This window comes from Schistocerca cancellata, chromosome 5 (assembly GCF_023864275.1).
Source record: "Schistocerca cancellata isolate TAMUIC-IGC-003103 chromosome 5, iqSchCanc2.1, whole genome shotgun sequence".
Lineage (NCBI taxonomy): Eukaryota > Metazoa > Arthropoda > Insecta > Orthoptera > Acrididae > Schistocerca > Schistocerca cancellata.
Genome location: NC_064630.1, coordinates 654,461,939 through 654,487,370, shown reverse-complemented (window position 1 = coordinate 654,487,370; position 25,432 = coordinate 654,461,939).

Sequence of the window (25,432 nt, the reverse complement as noted above, 5' to 3'; positions counted from 1 at the left end):
GCCCTACTGTCTTATTTGATCTCAAGTCATCCAAAGCTGTTTTAAATTTAAATTCTGACTCTAATACTGGATCCCCAATCTGTTCTATATCGACTCCTTTTTCTTATTCTATCTCGTAATCAGACGAGTCCTGCCCCTCATAGAGACCTTCAATATACTCTTTCCAACTGTCCTCTTTCTTCTGTACAGTTAACAGTGGAATTCCCACTGCACTCTTAATGTTGCCCAATTTAATTTCACCGGAGATTGTTTTGACTTTTCTGTATGCTTCCTCAGTCCTCCTGACAATCATTGGTTTTTCTAGCTCTTCCAGTTTTTCCTGCAGGGATTACGCCTTGGGTGCGCTCACTTCATTTTTATATCAGTCGTAAGTGATTTACATTGCTATATTCCGGTCCTTTCCTGAACACTTTTGTTTTTCCTTCTTTCGCCTATGGAGTGAAGTATTTCTTCTGTCACAGAAAGTTTCTTCTTTCTTGTACCTTTGTCGGGCGGTCCACCGTCTGTGATTGCCCTTTCTATACACGTCCGCTCTTCAACAGAACTGTCTGCTGTGTTATTACGTATCGCTGTATAGATATCTTTATCAAACTTCAAACACATCCCATCGTTACTCAGTACGTCCATATTACACTTTCTTATTCACTGATTCTTCCCGCTGATTTTTTAAACTCAGTTTCGACCTGTGAATGCTTAGTAATATTGTTGTGAATTTGTCTGTGTGTCCATTTTATCCATAGATATGGAGACCGTCTACTTGCTAGCCCATCGGATTATGCGTGGAAGAGGGCTATGAAGAGGTACTGAATGCCATGTTTCCCATAAGGCTCTGTGAAGACAGGAGATGTGAATGGAGGAGCGTTATCTGTGATTGTGACACTTGGTTAGTTTTCGATTGAAAAGACCTAAGTTAAGGCATTAATTGTGATGTGTCATTCTAGGATGCATTTGATGGACGAAAATTTTCAAAAAGAGTCCCGCAATATAAAATACGCCTTTTTTAAAAAAGTGTCTGCAAATTCAATGTGAAGCTGATCCCTAGGACCAGGTGGTTCAGGCGGTGGACTGAACAAAATTTGGTGGAGAGGTTTGGTGTGGGTCAGAATTCGAAGATAGAAAGTTATCTGCCATATTTGCGAGATATCAAAGATTCAGTTTATTTCATGTCGGTTATCTGAGAGCAATTTTTTTTTTAAATCTCTGAAGCTACTGATAGTTTTTCCCTAAGGCGTTAGCTGAGGCAATCTGTTAAAGTTATTTGGGGCGAGAGTGGTCTAAGCCATCGAGGTGCAAACGCTATACAAACTTGGGTCATGCTTTACAGGTTTCGAAATAGAGCAACACAGTGTTTTTTTACGGCCGTGGAACAGATAAGGTGTATTTTCTTATGGCGTGAAATACTGTGCTATTGAAAGTGACCACAAATGTGAGAGTGGTGCACAGCAGATCTAATTCCTGGGTGTGGATATAAATTTTCAGAAACGGTTTGTTGGCACAGACGGCAGAGAACTAGGTCCAGCTCATACCATGTATCACAATCTCATCAAGGGCGAAGAATGCCAGTGTTGCAGAACTGAGGGCGCCACTTGTAATGCATTGCCACACACAGCCAAGCTGTGGCTCAGTAAGACAGCTCCCAATATGTATTTCCGCGAGCATTGCAATACGGAGCCATAACATGTAACATTCAAATTTAACTACTCCACTAACTGCTAGCACTAACGAAAAATGCAAAGGCATGGAGAACTAAGAATAAATGAGATACCACGGTGGGGGGCAAGACCGCTGACACAACTGGTTAATGAGTGCAAATTACAGCATCGCCAGCTGAATGATGTTTAGCTTTCAGAAGCCTCAGTCTCAATGTCTAATCATTCTGTCGGCATCTCTGATTCCGAAGGAATGACAGTCTCGCTAACTGCAGGATAACTTGACCTGTCGTGAGCTGCTGCCTGAATGAAAAGTTCGTCCACGAGACAGCGGCCAGCCAACTGTAGTGGAATTTAGAGCCTGCAAGCTACCACTGTAGTTTGGTTGCCTCCATTACTGATATAAAATGCAGGGGAGCATGGGCCTTTCCATGGTGAAGGTCTGTACCAAGTGATTGAAAACCAGTACCACCTAGCTGTTGGGCGAGGCAATTTAGTACCGCTTCCCTGTCAGTACACTCTGTGTTGCTGATTTGGCCTCTGAGCTTCTGCCTTCTGAACGCCCGCCATCCGTTTTAATTTGTTGGCACTCACCTAGGTACATGTCCATCATCGAGAGCGCTAGGACGGGCCACACGGGTTACTCGTGAACCCCGATAGGCTAGCGCCTGCAGTCTCCTGTTCTGGCCATCTGCACGACACTACTGTTGGGTCCTGACCTGCACAACGACCGCAGCCGACGGAGCACTGCGTCCACATTCCTTGACACACCCTAGTGTGCAATTCAACATGCCTTCCATCGCGCCGGAGAAGACAGTCTCAACTGTGAAATCAGAAGTAATAGCGCAACGCCGTTTAACTGATACCTCTGGGCATATGACAACTACTCTCATCATCTACCGAGCTCAACTTTCTGCAACTGTAGCGGCACCACTAAAAGTTGTGACCCAAGGGGTGACTCTTACATGAGGAAGAGAGAGAGAGAGAGAGAGAGAGAGAGAGAGAGAGAGAGAGAGAGAGAGAGAGAGCTACACTGAAAAGCGCCAACGAAACTGGTATAGGTAAGCGTATTCAAATACATAGATATGTAAACAGGCTGAATAAAACGCTGCGGTCGGAAACGCCCATATAAGACAGCTAGTGACTGGCGCAGTTGTTATATCGGTTACTGCTGCTAAAATAGCAGGTTATCAAGATTTAAGTGGGTTGGTGTTATAGTCGGCGCACGAGCGATGGGACACAGCATCTCCGAGGTAGCGATGAAGTGGAAATTTCCCCTTACGACTATTTCACGAGTGTACCGTGAATATCAGGAATCGGGTAAAACATCAAATCTCCGACTTCGCTGCGGTTGGAAACAGATTCTGGTAGAACGGGGCCAACGACGTCTGAAAAGAATCGTTCTAAGTGACAGAAGTGCAACCCCGCCGCAAATTGCTGCATATTGAAATTCTGCCCCCTCAACAAGTGTCAGGGCGCGAACCATTCAACGAAACATCATCAACACTGACTTTCGGAGCCGAAAGCCCGTTCGTGCACCCTTGATGACTGCTCGACACAAAGTTTAACGCCTCGCCAGGGCCCGTCAACACCGACATTGCACTGTTGATGACTGGAAAGATGTCTGGTCAGACAAGTCTTGTTCCAAATTGCATAGAGTGGATGGACGTCTACGGATATGGAGACAGCCTCTTGAATCGATGGACTCAGCATGTCAGCAGAGGACTGTTCAAGCTGGTAAATGCTCTTTAATGGTGTGGGTGGTGTGCAGTTATAGTGATATGGGACCCCTGATACGTCTACATAGGACTCAGGTGACACGTAAGTAAGCATCCTGTCTGATCACTTGCATTCATTCATGCCCATTGTGCATTCCGACGGACATGGACTACGGCACCCCACACGTCCAGAATTGTTAAGAAGTGGCTCCAGGAACACTCTTCTGAGTTTAAACACTTTCGTTGGCCACCAAACTCCCCAGACAAGAACATTATTGAGTATATCTGGGATGGTTTGCAAACGTGCTGCTCGGAAGGAATCTCCTCCCCCTCTTACTCTTACGCATTTACGGATAGCCCTGCAAGATTCATGGTGTCAATTCCCACCAGCACTACTTCAGACATTATATGTTAAAAAATGACGTAATTCTTAGTGTTGTATTAAGTTGTTGGTTTTATTGGCAACTAGTTTCGATGTTGCCAATAAAACCAACACCTTAATACAGCTAGAAGAGTTACGTCATTTTTAACATATATTATACCAGCTGACGTCCCAAGTCGTCCGTTTTATTATGGATATACGAAGACTCCAGGCATGAGTCGAGTCCGTGTCAAGTCGTGTTGCGGCACTTCTGCGTGCTCGTGGGAGCCCTACACGATATTAAGCAGGTGGGCCAGTTTCTTTGGCTCTTCAGTGTATTTATATGTGAAAGCAGCAACGGTTTGAATGTATGAGATTTTTATTAAAATAATACTCCTCTCTCTCAACGATTCTGGATAAAAAGTAACATTTGGCACTGCTGAATGTGGGAAGCTTGCCATTTTTTATCTGGTTCAAGTAACGAATATTGTGGTAGAGTGGCGCACGTGAATGCCATTCAGCGTGACAGTTTTCGTTTTGCCCTTTCGTGATTGGGTTAAGCAATTAGGTATTTCATTCACCAGACTGGTTCTACACCTTACATGATTTTCAATTATACATTGAACAACTGTTTGTTGTGTGGCTGTGCTAAGGACAGAACGTGTTTCATTTACCTATAATAGGTGTGATCTGTGCAAAAGTTTTGTATGTTTGAAGGGCAATAATATCTTCAGTGTTAATGCAAACTGGACTCTTATATCTTTATTTCAAATTCGTACTTTTCATAAATTCTATTAAATGAAGTACAAGTTTCGCGAGATTGTAGAAGTGAGCAACTCTAAGGCCTTAATCCTTTACGTGGAAGTAACAAAATTTTTGTGTATAATTGACTCACTGCCTCTCTCAGTGTCACTTCTGCTAGTAACGAATATTCAGTTTTTCCGCCGTTTGGCTGTAAACTGAAATCTCAAGATACGAGATGGGGCAGAATAACAGTCACATGGAAGGATGGATCCACAATTCTTGCATCATTTGTCCTTTGAATATTCACATTTATTTACAGCGTACATTTACAGCGTACAATAATTATCAAATGCCTCTGAACATAAGTGCTTGTTAAATGAAAATATGGTAAGCCTATCTTAAACTTCAACCACAGATTGCCGCGAGGGTTTAACCGAGCTGTCTAAGGCGCTGCAGTCATGGACTGTGCGGCTGGTCCCGGCGGAGTTTCGAGTCCTCCCTCCGGCATGGGTGTGTGTGTTAGTCCTTAGGATAATTTAGGTTAAGTATTGTGTAGGCTTAGGGACAGATGACCTTAGCAGTTAAGTCCCATAAGATTTCACACACATCTGAACATTTTTTAACCACAAGTTGACGTGAAAACCTTTGAATTCTTTCTACCCCAAGGAATTTAAATAACACCTCTCTTAAACAATAAGTAAGCCAACGGCTTTGCCACAACGGTAACACCGGTTCCCGGCAGATCACCGAAGTTAAGCACTATTGGGCTGGGCTAGCACTTGGGTAGGTGACCATCCTTTCTGCCGAGCGCTGTTGGCAAGCGGGATGCACTCAGCCCTTGTGAGACAAACTGAGGAGCTACTTGACTGAGAAGTAGCGGCTCCGGTTTCGGAAACTGACATACAGCCAGGAGAGCGGTGTGGTTGGATGGTTGGTTTTGGGAAGGAGACGAGACAGCGAGGTCATCGGTCTCATTGGATTAGGGAAGGATGGGGAAGGAAGTCGGCCGTGCCCTTTCAGAGGAACCATCCCGGCATTGGCCTGGAGTGATTTAGGGAAATCACGGAAAACCTAAATCAGGATGGCCGGACGCGGGATTGAACCGTCGTCCTCCCGAATGCGAGAGCGGTGTGCTGACTACATGCCGCTCCATGTCCGCATCCAGTAACACCTTTATTTAGGATGACACGGCGGCCGGTCGGTACCGTTGGGCCTTCATGGCCTGCTCGAGAGGACTTTAGTTTAGTTTTTAAACAATAAGTAGGTAAAAGATAGGTCTTGCAAAATCTTTTTAAACATCCACAGTTCACGTTAAGAACTGGTAATTTACACTACTGGCCATTAAAATTGCTACACCAAAAAACTGACGTGCTACAGACGCGAAATTTAACCCACAGGAAGAAGATGCTGTGGTATTCAAATGATTAGCTTTTCAGAGCATTCACCCAAGTTTGGCGCCGGTGGCGACACCTACATCATGCTGACATGAGGGAACTTTCCAACCGATTTCTCATACACAAACAGCAGGTGACCGGCGTTGCCTGGTGAAACGTTGTTGTGATGCCTCGTGTAAGGAGGAGGAATGCGTACCATCACGTTTCCGACTTTGATAAAGATCGGATTGTAGCCTATCACGATTTCGGTTTATCGTATCGCGACATTGCTACTCGCGTTGGTCGAGATCCAATGACTGTTAGCAGAATATGGAATCTGTGGGTTCAGGAGGGTAACACGGAACGCCGTGCTGGATCGTATCACTAGCAGTCGAGATGACAGGCATCTTATCCGCATGGCTGTAACTGATCGTGCAGCCACGTCGCGATCCCCGAGTCAACAGATGGGGACGTTTGCAAGACAACAACCATCTCCACGAACTGTTCGACGACGTTTCCAGCAGCATGTACTGTCAGCTCGGAGACCATGGCTGCGGTTACCCTTAACGCTGCATCACACACAGGAGCGCCTGCGATGGTGTACTCAACGACGAACCTGGGTTCACGAATGGCAAAACGTCATTTTTTCGGATGAATCCAGGTTCTGTTTACAGCATCATGATGGTCGAATCCGTGTTTGGCGACATCGCGGTGAACGCACATTGGAAGCGTGTATTCGTCACCGCCATACTGGCGTATCATCCGGCTTGATGGTATGGGGTGCCATTGGTTACACGTCTCGGTCACCTCTTGTTCGCATTGACGGCACTGTGAACAGTGGACGTTTCATTTCAGATGTGTTACGACCCTTGGCTCTACCCTTCATTCGATCCCTGCGAAACCCTACATTTCAGCAGGATAATGCACAACCGCATATTTCAGGTCCTGTACGGGCCTTTCTGGATACAGAAAATGTTCGACTGCTGCCCTGGCCAGCACATTCCCCAGATCTGTCACCGAGCACCTGGTCGAGCAACTGGCTCGTCACAATATGCCAGTCACTACTCTTGATGAACTGTGGTATGGTGTTGAAGCTGTATGGGCAGCTGTACCTGTACACGCCGTCCAAGCTCTGTTTGACTCAATGCCCAGGCGTATTAGGGCCGTTATTACGGCCAGAGATTGTTGTTCTGGGTACTGATTTCTCAGGATCTATGCACCCAAATTGCGTGAAAATGTAATCACATGTCAGTTCTAGTATAATATATTTGTCCAATGAACACCCGTTTATCATCTGCATTTGTTCTTGGTGTAGCACTTTTAATGGCCAGGAGTGTAGAATAAGCACCCAAGCATGACATATCTGACAAATGTTCCTTCATCCACAGAACGGATACAGCGACAAATTAAGCACAAGCAAAGAATAATGAGCTATAATTAAAATTAAAAATCTAAGGAGATGGGAATCAGAACGGAAATTATATTAAAATTTTCTTCGGCGTATATTTGAAGCGTCAAAGAAACTACCTCAAAATTTAATTACAACGTTGGTAACATACAGGCCTTTTGCCACAATACTTAGAAGTTGAAGCAAGTTCATCAGAGCCTTGAGGAGGAAAAGGCGAAACTCAAAGAAGGCAAGTTGTCACGGTGAACAGTTCCACCATAGAAATACCGGACACGCCTCAAAATACAGCCGGAAGGCACGTGCAGGCACACAACAGCAATAGGCCCTCGCGGCCGACAGCCGCCGAGAATGTCTTGCTCACGCTTCACAAGGGTAAGAAGTGCTGCTAACAAACACCACATGGTTGACATATCGGCTGCATAAATACAAATTACAGGAACAAGAATCGGCACCTTTTTAAGAGATCAAGGCTATAAGCCCCCCCCCCCCCCAAAAAAAAATCCTTCATAAAATAAGGCAGCAAATATTACTTCCAAAATAACTATGTAAAGGAAACAGATCTTAAATCACAGGTAAGGAAGTATAAAAACATAATAACTGACGTCTCACCAAACAATGTAGGTAAGCGTAGCACCAAAGTTGCTCGGCCAGGCGCCTACTTGATTCAAATAGACAGGAAAAATAGATGATTAAGCTTACCCCTTCAAGGGAATGCGTTACAAACAGTGTTCCCTTGAATCAGTCCTCTGGCTTCACAGCTATCTAGGACCTAGTTTCAAAACACACATGGTGATACAGGGAATTTCCCCCAAACTAATTAAAAGGTAAAATTATAGCCTTACAAATCCTAAAAATGTCTCAAACTCAGTGAATAGGAATTATTCCTCGCGGCTCATGACCAAGGTAATAAAACTGAGTAAGGAACTTCATTAAAAATTGAGGCTCAAACTGCCATACACATGATGCGCAAGTTAAATTTCACTAGTAAACCACTGAATCTGGAAGTGCTGCACTGCTTATGGCCCTGGTAATCCATGGCAAATTAGACTCGCAGTGATACACTTTATTAGGGACGCAGGGACCGTCGCTAATTTACACCTAAAATTTCTACCAATGAAACAAATGCAAAGGTGCAACACGCTTGTGGCCAAGATTAATCACAATAAATTAAAATGTTCCAGTGATCCACAAGGAACCAATAGCAGAGGCACCGATATAAGAACGCCAGCAAGACTGACCGCAAAATTTTCTAGCAGTGGTCCCTGCATACGTGGAAACGATGATGGCAAAACTGCAAGCGTCCAGGTCCGCATAGCATGAAGGAAGATGAAAGTGCAAATGCATTGAAGGCCGTAGGAGCCGTAGGAGGACACCGTCGATACAGCAGTGTGCTAGCCTCTACCCAAAGCAGTGACAAGTCGATCACGTCTCAAAGAGAACCAACAGCCGAAAGAACCGTTGCGCGCAAAAACTCGACGCGTCATACACTCATGCTGCGCCCATCCTCCCCTTTCGCACCTCGCAACCCGCTGCCGACCTATTTTAGAGTCACTGAGCCAGCGATCACCGACGAAAACTAAAAGTTAAACTAGTGCTGCCTGTTGGGGCACCAGTGAAAGAGAGCACCGAAAATACAGAGATAAAATGAACTATGTTCATTTATTTAAAAAATCATTATTTCTGTTTTTGGGCTGTTCCAAAGATTTGACCTGTGTGTGTTACAGGTCATCGACGAAATAAAGTTTCTGGTCTTAAAAATCAGTTGTATTACAGGATATGAGTATGAATCTCCGATATGCGCTCATACCTGCAAAGCGACAACTGATTTATAAGACCAGAAATGCGTTTTACGTGTCACGTAGATAGGTCAGATCTATTGTAGCATTTCAGTGTGCACTTGAGAATGGCTATAAAGTCTAAACCGTGACTTTGTCAAATAAATGAACTATAATTTACAGTGATATGGCGGAAATTTTACATTAGTAAATTAGTTTCAGGTCATGGAAGGTAAGTTTGCCTCGAGTGCTGGGAGAAGCCACATGAATCGCATTCTGATTTCATTTTTTGTGATACTCATCACGATAATATGCGCCCACTTTATATATGAATGGACACTATCTTGCTAATCATAGAAAAAGTAAATGTTGTTAAGATGATTCAGTTTGTTTTCACTAAAGGAAAGGTTAACCCGTGGGCAGTGTTGAATAATTTCGGGTATTAAATATAAAGATGTCTGAAGAACCTGAACAATCTTATGTAGATCTTCACAACCACTCAGTATTGCATCATAACCCTGTACACAGACGCCATAGAAAATGAATGGGTCACTTGCTCAGGTTCCTTGTCAATTTTTGGGCAATAAATGTGATGGCTGGCTAGGTTCTTCATCGGAGTGGTGTAAGCAGCGTCTCGCTAATAGCAAGCACCTTAGGCCTCAAGGTGTGATTGACTTATTTTCTGTACCAAGAAGTAGAATGCCTTCTTCAGCTATTACGTGATGACTTAAAGTAAAATAGCCTTTTAAGATGGGTTTAGACCATGCTGATAGGTGGCCAACTTCACCCATCTCCAGTCTTATCGAAGTTTGGTATGCCTATTAGACTCTGCATTGATTTGTTGGTGACGTAATAGGAAATTCTCGTAACAAGCTGTACACGTCTGTCTTAAAACACGTGTCCTCCTCTCAATCGGTCAATGGTAGAACCAGCCAGAAACCTTAATATGTGCGTTGGTTTGAAAACCGACAGGCTTGTATCCAGTGTTGGTAGTCATATAATGAAGCAGCAGGTAGGATGAGGGAAGTTTAGTATTTAACCTCTTCTCGACGACGCGGTCATGAGGGACGAACATAAGAACAAAGGCCACCGCCTTAAGTATTATGCTGTCTTACACGGTGATGAATATAGAGGACTGAAATTGCTATCAGTTGATTTTGGTACATCAAGCTGTGAAACCTGACGCCATGCAGATATGTGTGAAATTTGTGTACGCGGTAGATATTGCCAGGGTCTCTTGTTCGATTTGTGTTTAATTCTTTTGGGCCTAACTCAGTATCGTGGAAATGCATCTAAATAAGAGGCTTGAAACTCTCGTATTAACCGTGGGAGAAGATTGCTCTAATACCATAAATGAGAGGTGTTAATTTCTATCATCAGTGGTTTTCCAGAGGATTTTAGGCTTAGACAAAGAGCAGACTGTAACGTTATGTTAAGTGTGAGAAAAACATTACCACATTCATCTGAAGTACATCAAAGGATTCCAAGATCTGTGCTGCACTGGCAATGAACGACCGTAATACGTGCTTGAAATCTGAATTCACTGGACAGAGCAGATCAGGTTGTGGAAAGGGGCCAAGATCAATTACTGCCAGTTACACAAGAACACACAACTTTATTGGTCGAAACCAATGCACAGTTTTCTCTTTAAAAGAACAAGGATCAATTGACCGCTGAGGGCCCAAGTAACTAAGCCAAAATGAGTTTAAATAATGCCTTGTAAAATGTCATGATTTAGAGAAACTCACTTAAGTAATGTTGCAATATCTTCTCGGCTTAAGGCGGAAATAATATTTCAGATATGCTACGGAAATTCTTTACAAGGCAAGCATTTACAAATCTCCGCTAAAAGCCATATTGAGAAAATTTTTAATTAATTCCTCGGCTGAAAGCCCAATAATATTTCAACATAATAAAGGGCAACCTTTAAAGACAAGCATTTACACAGTACAACAGAAAAACATTTTAAGAAAACTTGAAATATCTTGACGGCTGAAGGCCCAGACAATTGTTCAAAATAATCAAAGACCAGCTTAAGCACTTACACAGTACGGCTGAAGGCCATTTTAAGAATTCAAGATAATTAAAGAGAAACCTAACAGGAATTTACACATACGGCTGAAAGCCACAGATTTTAAAACAAGCCCGCATCTCGTGGTCGTGCGGTAGCGTTCTCGCTTCCCACGCCCGGATTCCCAGGTTCGATTCCCGGCGGGGTCAGGGATTTTCTCTGCCTCGTGATGGCTGGGTGTTGTGTGCTGTCCTTAGATTAATTAGGTTGAAGTAGTTCTAAGTTCTAGGGGACTGATGACCATAGATGTTAAGTCCCATAGTGCTCAGAGCCATTTAAAACAAACGCGGCTGAAGGCCTAAATACAGAACAAACAAGAACTTTAAATAAAACACAGCTGAAGGCCTAATCTTAAAATACTTCAAGTAGTCCGCCCATATATCTGATCGGTCAGCGTGACGGAATGCCGTTCTACGGGGCCCGGGTTCGATTACCAGCTGGGTCGGGGATTTTCTCCGCTCAGGGACTGGGTGTTGTGTTGTATTCATCATCATTTCATCCCATCCTGCGAGCAGGTCGCCCAATGTGGTGTCGAATGTATTAAGACCTGCACCAATGCGGCCGGACCCGTCTCATAAAGGGCCTCCCGGCCAATGACGCCAAACGCTTATTTCCATTTCCGGCTGAAGGCCATATATTAAACATTAGCACACACGAAATTAATGCACGGCTGAAGGCCTCGCACAATACTTGAGACAAAATAAAATCACAATCCCAGACAACAGAACAGTGGTGCTCAGAAGTGTTCCAAGGGTCGGCCTGGGGAGGAAACTCCACCAACAGTTTCGGTGAGATAGGCAGCCACGCGTAACACTAAATAATCGGGTTGAAGCACGACCTAGGGATGGCTGACGAACCAACCGACAATCTAATCAATTCCCTTACACACGAACAACTGCACGGCAACAGGCTACCTATTCTAGTACGCAGACAGTAGTCATCTGCTCAGTGGAAAACACCGAAGCTACACACAGTTCCATGTAAACACTTGCACCAAGAAGTCCGACAACGCTGAAACCAATCACTGTGGAACAACAATAAGAAATCACAAGTCGACACACAGAGTTTCCATAAGCGGTCGGTGACCAAATACACGTTGTCCGATGAGACGATCGACCGAACGACCAACCGAGGTCGTACCTACTCTCAAGTTATGTGTGTCGACAACGGTCGGGCGACTCATGGCTGTCCGGAGCTCACTGCAGCTCCATCCCGACTCCCTTGATGTCCGTTCGGAACTCGGAGACCCGGGCACACTGGCTCGGACCCAATCATGCAGAGGGAACACTTGCCCATCGGCGACGACATCTCCGCCCGAGGAAGGAACCGACCCACGTCCGGCAAGATGACCAACTGACGAGGCCCAGAAACGGTCAAAAGACCAAATACAGGTCGCCCAATGAGACGCCCAAGCGAACGACGAACCAGCGGTCGTTCCCTCTCCAATCTCCTTCCGTCGGACAGTTCACGTGTGTGGCCAGCGGTCGGCAAGCACTGGCTGTCCGCAACTCACTAGCGCTGTGCCCCTGACTGAAAACTAGACACATGGCGACCCGGAAATGCTATTGGTCCCTCTAGTAATGGTACAACAGTGCCGTTATTGATAAGCGCTGCTGCTGCCAGTCACGGGCAAGCAAACCAACGATTAATAAACGGCAAGACCGCGAGCCGCGCTCAGCTCAGTGCTATCAGTCTGGATCGGAGTGCTTCGCCGTAAATGTCGTGTGTATGGACGGGCCGCAACATACACAAGCCATGCTGTTACTGTTAAATGCAAGGATGATTTTTATGTGATTTTAACAATGGAATATCATATCCATTGATCAGTATGTGATTATAGAGATAATACATACACACTCATGATACCGAGCGGTCTAAGGCGCTGCAGTCATGGACTCTGCTGCTAGTCCTGGCGGAGGTTCGAGTCCTCTCTCGGGCATGGGTGTGTGTGTTCGTCATTAGGATAATTTAAGTTAAATAGTGTGTAAGCTTAGGGACTGATGACCTTAGAAGTTAAGTCCCATAAGATTTCACACACATTTGAACACTTTTTTGAACACTCATGATACAGTGTCAGACCGACAATAAAACAATCTCTGAAATATTTTCTTAATGTCGATAGAGGTATTCGTATATGTGAATTAAACGGCGTCGGGAAAATATTAGACACAGTGTGATATTATTAACTGAAATTGTGACACCTTATACCTACCGCGGAATAAAAAAAAAATGTTCAAATGTGTGAAATTTTATGGGACTTTACTGCTAAGGTCATCAAAAAAATGGTTCAAATGGCTCTGAGCACTAAGGAACTCAACTTCTGAGGTCAGCAGTCCCCTAGAACTTACAACTACTTAAACCTAACTAACCTAAGGACATAACACACCCATGCCCGTGGCAGGATTCGAACCTGCGACCGTAGCGGTCGCGCGGTTCCAGACTGTAGCGCCTAGAACCGCTCGGCCGCTTCGGCCGGCTACGGTCATGAGTCCCTAAGCTTACACACTACTTAACCTTAATTATCCCAAGGACAAACACACACACCCAAGCCCGAGGGAGGACTCGAACCTCCGCCGGGACCGATAAATACTTGGGGCTTAACAATTAATGTATTTGTCTTTCAGTAGCCTGTAGTGGCCTCTAGTGAATCCAAATTTATAGAATTGTGTAAAGTGTAAATAAGTATTTAGCATTAAGCTCTTTCAGAGTATATGGAATGGTGTTCGCAGCTCTTGGAATGCTATTTAAGCGCTCTCCGCCTGTGCAGTTTAATGAGATTGGATGTGGTGTAAGTAAGCTTCGGAGCGTGTGGCGTAACTGTGAATGAATGCAAAGGTGAGTGACTATAATGAACTTTATTTGCAACGTGCCCCGGATAATGTTTAGGAACACGGTTCACTTGCCACGAATGCATTAAAGTCGTACCAGGAAGGAAAGGGATCTGCTAACCATGCGTGTTTGTGTGACATTAACGCGCTTACACGGCCTACGAAACAGCACTTCTGCGAACTCTGTTGTTTACGAATGTTGAGCATAATTGTAGCATGCTTCCCCGAAAGCGTAAGCGAGTGTTTGCCCGTCGTAATGGTGCAGAATGCGGAAAATTATGAGCGTGTTTGTCACTCGTTTTCAGTCTCTTGTGTAAATACAAAACTTTGCACGCTTCTGATAATTTTGTCTAGAGCTCGCAATACGCTCTGTAAATAATAAATTTAGCAACGAAAGTCTCAGTGACTCTGGCAGTTGAAAACAATTAAGTGGTGACTTAAGTCCGGTGTTGGAAGCTACCGAGGGTCTAACATTTTTTTTTAGATGTGAAAATTCCCGTCAAGTAGCTGCGTGGTATGGAGTCCATCTTAAAATGACGAATGTAGGGAATTACCTTCGTAAATGCTTCAGTTATTGAAGACTGAAGTGTCTAACCCCAAAGCTTATCCTCCATATTATCGATCAGTTACAAATATCATTGAAGAACTGCATCGTGTTTCTGAAATTGTCCCAGTACCGTCAAAAATAAAAAAAAAAAGTTCAAATCGCTCTGAGCACTATGGGACTTAACTTCTGAGGTCATAAGTGCCTTAGAACTTAGAACTACATAAACCTAACTAACCTAAGGACATCACACACATCCATGCCCGAGGCAGGATTCGAACCTGCGACCGTAGCGGTCGCGTGGTTCCAGACTGTAGCGCCCAGTACCGTCAGTTTATTAATAAGGATTATTGACTCCAAACATACTTTTTCGAGATTTTCAGTTCACCAGGGAGAGAGACCGGTGTCAGTGTGACTTATTTTCTGTTAGATATTAGGGGAATCATTAGTCACATCTAATGCTAAATTTAACTTCTCCTTTCTCTCACTGTACATGATAGGTGACCAAAGAGCTTTTTTCTCAAATACCAGTTTCAAGTGACCTTACTGAGCTAACAATATTTGTGAATGGGTCTTTACACTACTATAATGCCAAGTTTTGTTAACGTTACTCATTTGACAACCTGTGGCATGCTATCCTTTCTAAATCTACGTTTTATGTATCAGGGCAGACTTCTTTTCATACATACATTGTCGTTAGTCATGCTCTAAGCATCTAGGACTGTGATGAGTGATGTTAACAAAACTTTACATTTTACTGATGTGATATGTGACCCTGGTCGACAGTATGGAGGATACGCTTTGGCTTTAGACATTTTAAATTTTAATAACTGAAGTATTTTTGAAGGTAATTCCCTACCTGCTTAGAGTTTAAAGTGGATTCTGCACCATGCTGCTACTTGGCGACAATTTTTGAATTTAAAAAAAAAAAAACTTGCCCTTCGACAGTTTCGAACACGAGCACCACACACCTCCGATTAACTACCTCAGCCACTGCAACGCTGGCTTTGTAGTTACCAATTTTATTTTTTACGGAGTATATTATGAGCTAAATTTTCGTCAGAAGTTGCCTGGTTCACATTTTCTAAGAAAATAAAGACATCAAAAGCTTCTAAAACAGCAGTGAATATCATTTTTCTTTCAAAAAGTGACGGGTGCACATTTTATAGGAAAATTAAGAAATCAGTAGCTAACAAAATTGCAGTGAATGTAGCAGTTGAGGATATAGTTAGCTGTTTCTGTAATTCGTATGCACAAATGGCTGACGCGGTTAGCGTCTCGAATGATCACCAAAGTCTATACGTGGCTTCTATCGTCTTCGATGCAGCGTGTCACGCTTGGCTGCAGCGTGCAGTTTAAAGACTCACTCCTCCAATTGTCGAGGCGCTGGCAGCTGGTCGTCGAGCGATTTCTCGGCCACTGCAGCGTGAGTGGTAACTTAAAGCCTAGATTACTCGACGACATTGGGTTGCACCGCTCATTGCGTGGAATGAGTTGCACGCAAATGGTTTCATATTTGACTGTAGACACGGCGAAACCAGTATATACTTCAGTTTCGTCGTTTTGTGGGTTCCTGAGTCCTATCTGAAATGAAAGTTTTGGCAGCTGCACGTTGCACGAGTTGTAATGAAGTTAAATAAGAAATGTGTTTCGATTCATGACGGAATGAAGAAAAGACGTCAGCTCGGTTGCTCAGCATCCTTGCTGAAATAATTTGTAATGGAAGACCCGAGATGTTCTTTTACTTGCTTTAGAATGTCACAAGTACTGTTAACATTTATCATAAATAGAGTTAATTATGCGATAGGTAATAAAGATATTTTAATGCATGTAGCACTGTCGCCAGAAGTGAAATTACATATCACATTGCATGCATTACAATCGAGAAGACTCGGCATGCTATAAGATGCGGTTTTAGTTGATGAAGCTTTTTCATTAATACCAATAATTATTAACAATAATAATTATTAACATTAACAGCAGTAATTATTCGCAGCAATCCGCATTAAGAAGAGAATAGTTCGCAAACTACTCTCTTGAAGATACATCTGTACGGTGGCAATATTTCAAAATTCTAACATATATGAATGGGGAGCACTGCAGCGACGTTTTAAATAGATGAATATTGAATAAAGAATGTTGTTGTTGTTGTTTTGGTCTTCAGTCCTGAGACTGCTTTGATGCAACTCTCCAAGTAGCTTCTTGGTTTTCGTAGCCTTCCCTCTTGTCAACAATATTTCTTAAAAAAAAAAGAGTGGGCCAACTCCAACGATGGGTTTTTAGTCTTGTAGGCAAGGGCATTTCTACCGCTGGAATTACATCTCCTTGTATTTTTCTTAATTCAGTTATATATGTGCTCCTATTTCAATAAATTTTGCCCTGCAACTCAGATATTGTCAAACTATCTATGTTCTGATCGCACATGACGGTCCCAGGAGCAGACATATGTTGCTTATTTTTGTAACTAGCATCACTGAAATTCCACAAACACCTATGCAAAGCATAGATATCCAAAAAGCGAACATTATTCTCCGTTCCCCACTTCATATTTCAGTTTGTCTACACTCTACGAACATACATAACCTGAAAACTCATGCAACTAGTGTTGCCAAAGTTGGAACACGCCGAAACTGTTTAGTTTCACCGACGAGTTGTGCAGTGGCCGGTAGCGCAGTTGCCTGCAACCTAGTGTCGTCATGTAAACTAGGCTTTAGGGGTAGGGAGCAATGGGTGACGATTTTGCACAAGCACTTATTTCAACTGCGTTCTAGCGTGTCTGGGATCGGAGTCAGGCACATCATCAAAACCGTTTCCTATACAATAACATTGGGTTTATTCGCTCTTAGAAATTTGTATCTCTGTTTCAACTGAAATTTAATTCCATACTTATCAGGACAAAAATCTGCGTGCGGCAGATATACTAAATGAAATAGATAAAAACTGACGAAATATATGAATACCAACTGTTCTTGGACGAAAAATGCATTATCAATGCCTGGGCGAATATATTTTTGTTTTAACTACTCGTGATTCCCAGACATACAGAAATCTGTACCCTGTAGAGTTTGTTGCGACAGTCTTATGTTTTGGAAAAGGGCTCAGAGTAGTTTAGTAGCTGTTGACAGGACGGGTGAAAGTGTCAGTATTGTGGATATCCTGCGTTCAAAATGAGCTCCACATATTACCTCTTTCTGCTTGCCAAATACCGCATTTTCTCCCGTGAACGGATAATTCTCCCTATTGTCAGACGATAAAGAGAAAGCCATCAGACGTTTATCTGTTAGCGTAGCTGCCTTGTGGAAAAAAATGAATATGAGAAATAGTTAGCATTCAAAGCCGACTAATCCTCAATCAATTAAGCTGGGCGCAGACATGTCAGAATTGTCACGCTGCGTTAACCTGCCATGGCTGTGCCGTTTACGTTTTTGAAAAATCTCGCCGTCTGTTACAAAATTTTGGTACTCTCTTAACTGTAGTATCAAATATCGTGTAGTGTAGTGTAATTTAGAATTTTTATATCTACGATCTTTTAACTGTTGTATCAAATATCGTGTAGTGTAGTGTAATTTAGAATTTTTATGTCTACGATCTTTTCACTGTAGTATCAAATATCGTGTAGTGTAGTGTAATTTAGAAATTTTATATCTACGATCTTTTAACTGTAGTATCAAATATCGTGTAGTGTAGTGTAATTTAGAATTTTTATATCTACGATCTTTTAACTGTAGTATCAAATATCGTGTAGTGTAGTGTAATTTAGAATTTTTATATCTACGATCTTTGTGTGTGCAGCTGTGAAGAATGTCTGCAAGAAGTGAGGCGGGAAGAGGGGAACCAGCCCCTCTCCTCATCCCCTTGTGTCAGTGATCTGTGATTAGAGTTGCCAGGTGTCTGGGCTTTAGCCGGACACGTCCTTTTCTTTATACACTGTGAGGGATCCCCTTGCACGTGGAGCCCGATTTTCTAACATATTTCATGAAAGATGACATGAACTAGTTATCACATGTAGAAGAGCTTGTATCTTTGACACCACTGAACCAAAGATGTTGCTCGAGTGGCTGAATCGATTGTTAAGTAGGGGCTCGCAGAGCGCAGTAACAGTTGCCATTGCACTCTGTTAAACATAGGATGTAAGTCTTATAGCTAGTGGCTAGCTGTGAGAATTTAGCTGTTGGCCTATGGCCTCTACATAATACAGTTTTGTAAAGTAATGAAATTTTTTTTTATATTTAGTTCTAAGCACGCAGCAACGCGATTTGGATCTTGCTACTTTTACAGTACCATACTGACCCTTTGATGTAGGCACCAAGTATTTGCCATCAGTTTTAATGCATAGGTTGATCAGGTGTATCCGATTTGTAATACTGTGTGTGTTTTGTAATCCTGATACCGCCAAGTTAAATTTTGGAATCTATTTTTGTTAAACATAGTTTCGTCAGTAAGTGAGAACTGTAGAACAATTGACAAGTTCACTGATTTTGAAATTAATGTAAAATGTTTCATATCAGATTTTGTGAAGGAGAAACCTTATTTTGAATGCAATTTTCGAACTGAAGCATTCGGTCTTAGCATATCCCGTTATCAGTACCTCATACTCTTCCATGTCATGTTTCTTTAAATCCAAAGAGTATTTTTTAAAAGAAATGATTTTTCAATCAGATTCAGAAAACTATTTATGTCCCAGAATCAGAAAAGTATTAATGTTAGTAACAGTTTAAATGCGGGCAGCATTGCACAGTGCTGAGCCAATATCCAAAATTAACACTGAACATTTGCAAGGTTATTCATTTTCCAGCTTATCTACTGACATCATTAGTATGAAGCTATTTCACGGCCGGCATTGTACTTTACTGAGCCACGATTAAATATTTTGTATGCTTAGTATGTAGAGAACAGAATATCAAGATTACATCCCTTGCGACTCAAGAGCTTGTAACGTATTACTATGTTTACGACGTTTCTCACCGAGCCATGTACGTTATCTCGCATTTCTAGCTGCGTCTCTCACACAAATAATGATAAAAATTCAGAAATTCAGGGTCGCCACCAGCCCAAGAAAAAACGGAGCTGGAAATTAATTAGTTTAATTACTTTAATAATTTAATTACAAGTACGCATATTTCTTTAAGCAGCCAGATAAACAGCACTCCATGTCGTGCATGAAGCAACTTGATTAATTCAGTAATGGAAATCAGAGTAAGGGGGTAAGATCGACACCAAAGAATCTATCTTTCACGTAAATTATTTATTGTAACTAAATATTTGATTGCACATCCTAACTACACATAACTGATGTCCGACTCGAAATATTTAAGTAAGAATTACGTGATAATGAAACAGAGCACAATTTAACTGCAGCAAGAAGAAACACAGAAGACGGGGGTGGGAGACAATTATACTATCGTCTCCTTTGCATTAATAACATAAAATTATCTAAGTGAAATTTGCATTACGATTCTACGCATGCTCTATTCTGGACAGAGGTTTAACCAATACACAAGGCTGTGCGGTAATTATTTAACATACTAACAGCGTCTGCTGCTTGCAAACGGCCGAACTAGAGCATATGGTGCATTCCGAATAAAACTGTTGCGCTGCTTTGTAGAAAGCACACGAAAGAACCGATATTCTTTCCGAAATTATAGCTCATTAAACAAGCAAACTGTTAAAATAAAGCCTATTGCGGTGCCGTGGTGAACCAGAAGGGTCACTTATTACCAAACACGTGGCACAAAATCGACACACAAAGACAAAAGCAACTTCCACAAAATATAAGATTAAAATCATTAAAAATCATACTCGCTTCAGTTAAGCTGAAGTTCTTAAGTATTTCACCAGTTAAACATAACGAAGTCCTAACTCAGCCTGCTTCCTATCACCTGATACTCTCCTTAAGAGCTACGATCCGTACTCACCAAGCATTCACCGAAGAGTGCCCCTTTCTCTTTCTAGATTACCTAGCTCCTCGTGCAGCGGAAGCTACCAGAGGGGTAGCCCTCCGTCACCAACCTCACACACAAAAACAGCCTTCGACACAGACCTCGACTAAGATGGGTAAACCTCTCTGTTCAGGTATTGGAAACCTAAGTTGGTCATCCTGTGCTCTCCTTTGAACGAGAAGGAACATGGTCTGCTCCCAGCAGACGATGATCAATTAAGCGATTCCCACAAAAAAAACCGAAACCCATATTAAAACACACATGTAATAATCAATAGACCTTATTTGAGTGCTCAGTCTTTCTGGAAGAGTTCATGAATTGAGCTAAAATCAGGTAGTAAAATGAATAGGTTGTACCGAATCCGACAAGCGTCTTATGAAACGACTTCACAGAGACGTTTCAAGCTAAAAAGAAAAATGTATTTCGTTGTTTATGTGCACACCTAATTTTATCAGTTAATTGCACAGGAATATGGAACTCGGGGCTCTAGAGACTGAGTAAACTTTAGAGGGATTGATTTCGTTATAGGCATTACATGATGGTTTTCCAGATTAAGTGTTTCATTTTTCTTTGGATTACAATAAAAGTGATTAAGCACACCATTTGGTCAACAATACATCACAAAGTAAATTTGGATAACTCAAACACAAAGTTATTTTTAAAGATAGTTACACTTAGATATTTTTATAAAGAACGTTACAATACATATGCGAAGTTCAAGTTTTCGTTAGACTTTTTAGCAATAAAGTAGAGAAAGTGAAACAAAGGCGCGTTCCAAGCTTTTGACTTCAGCTCGAGGAATATGTATAAAGTAGGAATAAGGGGGTACACCATAATGGTATACAGATATTGATGGTAAGCAAGGAAAATCTCGCAAAACCATTCTGTTAAACTTTACTGGGAAGCAAAAAGAGTTTCTTAAAAATATATGGAGTGATACTGATAATGTTTCTACGCCTGTTACTATGTGGTAGAAGCCTAGTTATTGATACGTTAGAGATATCCATGCACTTTAATATCTGCCTTTGGAATCGAGAGGTTTTCACATACAGCTGGAGTCATGACGTTTTTGTTGCCTACTATCGATATGCCAATTAAAAAGAGTGAGCACGTAGTAGCAATCGTAATTGTCAAATAAGGCTGTTTACCTCATTTTAGCTCGTTTAAGATTGATATCCTGAAAGACGCAGACGGTATTCGATAACAAATTAAAAAATGGTTCAAATGGCTCTGAGAACTATGGGACTTAACTTCTGAGGTCATCAGTCCCCCAGAACTTAGAACTACTTAAACCTGACTAACCTAAGGACATCACACACATCCATGCCCGAGGCAGGATTCGAACCTGCGACCGTAGCGGTCGTGCGGTTCCAGACTGTAGTGCCTAGTACCGCTCGGCCACTCCGGCCGGCAACAAATAAAAGACAGGGAATACTTCGCTGACTACATTGTCACTTTCGCTGTGTGTCATTGTTCACCGGTTATGACCTCAGAGTTTCTTACTTCATTTACACCTCCACTGACATAGAGAAAAATTCATCACAAACGAGAATACAGCTATCTATCACAACCACACTAAAAACATGAAACAGACGAGTGAATACAATCATTGGTTATCTACATATTCCAGAAGCAACATGCACAGTACCAGTAGTAGTTAATTACTGCTAAGCCAGTTATTGATACCGTCTAGACAAGTTGACCAGCATTATTTCGAAACTAACATTGGACTGAAGACGCGAGGTAATTTGATTTATTTGTATCAGTCGAACTTCCTGAAGTCAATAACAGCTATAATATTCACGTAGTGTCATTCATGAAAATGTTTTTAGATCAGTGCTTACTATACCGCATCCTGAACGCGTCACCGCAGTTGCAGCCACATCAATGCCTCTGGCATTCGTCTCCGTTGCGGAATGCGGAAATTTACATCGCTGCAGGTGGAGTGTTAGGAAAGGGAAAGGATCGTGGGCTGCATTTGAAGCGTTACCTGCAGCCTGCGCGTCTAGATGAGGTTGTTCCCTCACATAAAAGCTGCGACAGATATGAAATTGCCTAACTTCTGTCTTTTGAATACATTCTGTTGAATCATTTGCAAAGAGCAGGAAATTACTAAGCGTTATTTTTTTATACCTCACTTCCACTCACCATAACGCGTATACCATTTCCGATTTTCAACGCGTTTCGATTACATCTATACTAAAAGGAGGTCTTGGCTGATCTAATTGTAGATGTATTACATTTTTTCCACGATGATAGTTTCTGAAATATTTTGATTTACGAGTCTCAGGTACAGGTCAAAATTCATTATGTCTGTTATCGCACGACATGTGCTGTGTTTTCCACACTCAATTCCACTCAGTATCAGATATTTCTAAGAATAAACAGAAAACAACTGCAGCGTAAGATAGATTAAAAATAGCAGATTTATTGATATTCACCAGTACATAGTCCTTCAGAATGTAGTTAACTGTGCCGGCCGCTGTGGCCGAGCGATTCTAGGCGCTTCTGTCCGGAACCGCGCTGCTGCTACGGTCATAAGATCGAATCCTGCCTTGGGCAGGGATGTGTGCGATGTCCTTAGGTTAGCTGGGTTTACGTAGTTCTAAGTCTAGGGGACTGATGACCTCAGATGTTAAGTCCCATAGTTCTTAGAGCCATTTGAACCATTTTTTGTAGTTAACTATGAAAGCCTTAACACCTTTCAGATTAAAAACTTTTTTTAAGTTTATAAGATCAGGTGTTTCGTCACCACGATCTGCTCATAACAGATTTGTTTTGTCCCCATTTGCTTTCAGAGAAGTAGTTATGCCATAAATTACTACCCAACAATGTTACGTTGACCTAGATTACGTAGCTAACTGAAATACTTCAACTTTCCTTCCTCTCAGTTTCAGCTCTATTATGTTAATTCATGTCAGTGAGAGGTCAGTGAATCGTCACCATTTTCAACACATTTTCTAGCTATCTGATTTAGTTTCGCTAAGATCAGTGGTTATGTAGAGACTGAAACATTACCTTCAAAACATAACAAACTGGAGGATAGCACCAAACCGAGTGAAAGATTGATAACTTAAAAGATAAAGGAAAACGCCGGAAACATCTGTGCATCCTTGCCTCAAGAACTACCGATTTCATTAAAATCAATGCAAGCGTCTGTGGAAACAGTTTATCAAATATTTTTCTCTACCAGTGAGTCTCTGATTGACCTTACGTGTATGCAGCTAAGCATCAAAATGGTTCGAATGGCTCTGAGCACTATGGGACTTAGAACTACTTAAACCGAACTAACCTAAGGACATCACACGCATCCATGCCCGAGGCAGGATTCGAACCTGCGATCGTAGCACCCTCCCGGCTCCTGACTGCAGCACCAGAACCGCACGGCCACCGTGGCCGGCAGCTAAGTATCGTTTGTGTGTGTGTGTGTGTGTGTGTGTGTGTGTGTGTGTGTGTGTGTGTGAGTGACCATGAAGCCGCCTACGTGAACGCTTCTAGCGTAATCGACGGTAGCTTGCAATGCTGTTTAGAAAGAGAGAGAGAGAGAGAGAGAGAAAGATAGTGGAAAATTGGTAAAATTGCGTAGGACGGCACAGGGACTTATTTCTTAATCAGTGAAACGGAGAATGCAATATGAAACATCGGTTTATACTGGTCAAGCAAAGGAAAGAACTGAATTACAGGGTGCAAAGACAGATAACAGAGGAAAGTAAATACCGTACTAACCTGACTTAATCAGATATTGAAAGTGACCACCATTCATCTCTTAGCACTTATTGACCCTGGTCAGCAAGTTGCTGAAGGCGGATCAAAGCTGTACTGCTAGAATTGCTGCATTTTCATCCGAAATGTTCCGCTACGGTTATTGAAAACTGTGAGGTCTCCCCACACAAAGTAATCATACATGGACAGTTCAGGTGACCTGTGTGGCCAGCTACGGCCGCGACCAGACTTTAGGTCTAGGTGGAGCATTCTCCCACATGATCGACGTGATATGTCGGTCTCTTCCAACAGACGTCGGCTTCATTTGCTAGGACTCTGAAGCATTTTCTGGTGATCTGCAGCCACATTTTCTCGTGTCTCGGTACGTTTCGGAATGGTTTTCGACGAGTTCAAAACAGAATTCATGTTGTGGTGGCACTGTTGGTCAAATAGAGGGGAGAGTGGGCCTGGTTTATAGTGGCCGACGGGAGGTTTGTATTCTCTTGTTGTTCAGTTGCGATAATGCAGCGAACAATTGAGGAGCACTCATTTTGTGGTGAAGGGTATTTCTCGAATTCCTACTCGATCACTGCAGTGCAACGTGCTTTTCATTTGCGATTTGCAGAACCCCCATGCGGACGTGTTCCATGACGGCAGTCAATTTTAAATTGGGTAAACAGGCGATGTGTCATCTGTACGACGAGGACCTGAGATAAGCGTTACAAGGCCACAAAATGACGAACGAGTTGGAGTAGCAGTACTGCAATCTTCGAAACGCTCATCTTGGAAACACGCACTTTGCTATTGGTATTTCAAGACGTTCTCTCCACCGGATTCTTCATAACGAACTGAATTTTCGCCCGTATGAAATGTGCGTGATCCAGCAATTGTCATTACGTAAGAGGAAGAACATCTTGTGAAGACATGCTTGCAACCATACCCCGTCACGCAAATGTGTTCGTTCCTGATGAGGCACAATTTTGCCTCAGAATATGCGGTGCTGGAGCGACACGAACACCAGGAAAATTCACCATAGACCCGTGCACTGACTGCATCACTGCGTGGTGCGCCATATCACGAGTAGGCATCCTTGGCCCTCACTTTTCCAGGGAAATCGTCGTGATGTAACTGTGAATTCGGATCGTTACTTAACTATGCTGCAAGAGTTACCCAATCGGCTTCCGAGGCAACGCAATTACAGGATACATGGTTTCAACAAGATGGTGACTCTGCACACATAGCGGGCATTACCATGAATGTTTTGAGGCAAATGTTTCCTGTTAGGTTTAGTTCTCGGACTGGGGATCTCAACTGGTCCGC